Here is a 2,215-nt window from a genome sequence, read left to right as displayed (position 1 = left end):
AAAATGATAGGTATGAATGTAGGATTGTAACAACTAGAGCACGGGGCATAGAATATCCTGCTTCTACGGGAAGCATCAGCCAAGGTGATATTCACAATGATGGAAAAAATGTGAAGGCCCAGTGAGCAGGCAAGAAGAGAAGCAAGCCAAGAGCCCCAGGGAACCCAGAGTGACCAATGTTATACTGAAAGCTGTGGAGAGCAGAAAACTCTTGTGACCAGAGGTGGATTATCCAACAGGCAAGTTAAGCACAGTGCTTACCTTGCTTACCAGATCATCTGTAGTGAACAGTTTCACATTTTTTCACATCAAAGATTCTGCTTCTAGGCATGACTGGCATCTGTTTCTCTCCCAACCCCCCAGCACCTTCCTACAGAATCAAAGCCTCTTTTCAAATTTACAATCCCTGACAGGGGCAGATGACCCAGTAAGCAAGGTAAACATGGGCTTACTTCTGCTTACTGGGAAACAATTTCACATGGGTTTCACTACAGATGATCTGGTAAGCAAGCTAAGGTTCGTGCTTACCTTGCATGTTGGAAAATCTACCCCTGCCTGCAACCTATGCTTGAATTAACCTGGCAGGTAGAGGTTGGATGAAGAAGGTATAGCATTTTTTCTGAATCATTTGGGGAATAAAGGAAGTAGGATAGGTCATATATCCTCTGCTCTTTCCCCACCCTAGACCTCAGGCTAGACCTTAAGCAACTGTGAACACTTTTCTTCCTGTGCAGATCCCAGGGCTGACTCTTGACTTTGTTTTCCACTGTAAGGAGTCACTGCTAAGAGGCAGGGGACAGCTTCCTACCTCAACCAGAAAGTGGCCCATTGCTGGGCCTCACTTCACTACTGTGGGGTTCCAGCAGTCTCTGCACTGTCCTTGAATAAGACAGCTCTGGGCAGCCTAACTTTGTAACTCTCTTCTGTGTGTAGAAAACCAGTTTCCATCAAGCAAGTCCAATTCATGGCGACCTCACAAACTTGGCTGGTAACCAGAAGGTTGGAGGTTCAAGTACACCCAGAGCGTTCTTCAGCACTTCCAAGATGCCGTGGAGGAGATTCTGGGTGGCGGGGGGGAGGGTGAAACAGGTTTTGATCTTTGAAAGGATCCTTGAAAGGGGACCTCATGATAGTTCGCCCAGTGCTGGATCTTAGCCCCAGTTGGGCTTTCATTGTCACATAAACACTGCTAGTGTCCATCCTCCGGAAAGTCAGATGTGGCCCTTACTTCTAATTAGCTAACAACAATAAGGAAGAATTTTGTTAATAAATCTTCAGAAGAGTATCAGATATATTCTCAAAGATGTATATACACGATTTTTTACAATAGCAAAATATTGAAAGCTACCCAAAATATCAACTGTCAGGCAACTGATCAAGTAAATTGTAGACCACTTAATGCAGTGGAACAGCCCTGGAGGCACACTGGTTAAGAGCTCGGCTGTTAACCAGAAGGTCAGCAGTTTGAATCCACCAGCTGCTCCTTGGAAACCCAATGGGGACAGTTCTATTCTGTCCCATAGGGTAGCTATGAGTCAGAATTGACTTGATGGCAATGGTTTTTTTAATGCAACAGAAGACCATACGGTCACTGAAATCATTTTGTGAAATAATATTCTGACATGAAAAACTGTTAATATAACACTGCGTGAAGAAAGTAAGCTATGAAATACTACCAAATACACGATGATACAAATATTAATTAGCAATAATTAAGAAGTAAACACAGTAAAAAATAAAAAAGACGTAAGGGCACACACAAAAGGTTAAATGTAATTGTCTTTGCTTGGGGGGATTTTGAAAAATGGTTCTTTGTCTTTTTTTTTTTTTTTTAAGTTGGTATCGCTTACATTATGTTTGTAACTTTTTTCTCATTTATTTTGTGAAATGTTGCCCCAAGCCTAGTATTCATCAAAACCAAAGTTATGGTAACAAGTGAAACCTTATCCCAGTAAATTTTATTCTCTCATTTGGATTTTTGTAATCTGCATCTCTGGTTCACACCCTGCACATTTGCCTTTCTCTCTTCTGCCAGTGGGTAAACTAACTGGTGGATGTCAAAAGGAAGGTGGGATTTACATGTTTGAGAACAAAACTTCATTCTTTTGACTTTGTTAATTTGTTTTATATGATTAAGATCTTTTCTAACTTCCTTCTAACATTTTTTATTAAGTTTCTTTTATTTTTTCCAATAACAAAAGTAATACATATGTGT

The sequence above is a fragment of the Trichechus manatus genome, unplaced genomic scaffold, assembly GCF_000243295.1.
Source record: "Trichechus manatus latirostris isolate Lorelei unplaced genomic scaffold, TriManLat1.0 scaffold00010, whole genome shotgun sequence".
Classification (NCBI taxonomy): domain Eukaryota; kingdom Metazoa; phylum Chordata; class Mammalia; order Sirenia; family Trichechidae; genus Trichechus; species Trichechus manatus.
Note: the sequence above shows the minus strand (reverse complement) of the source record.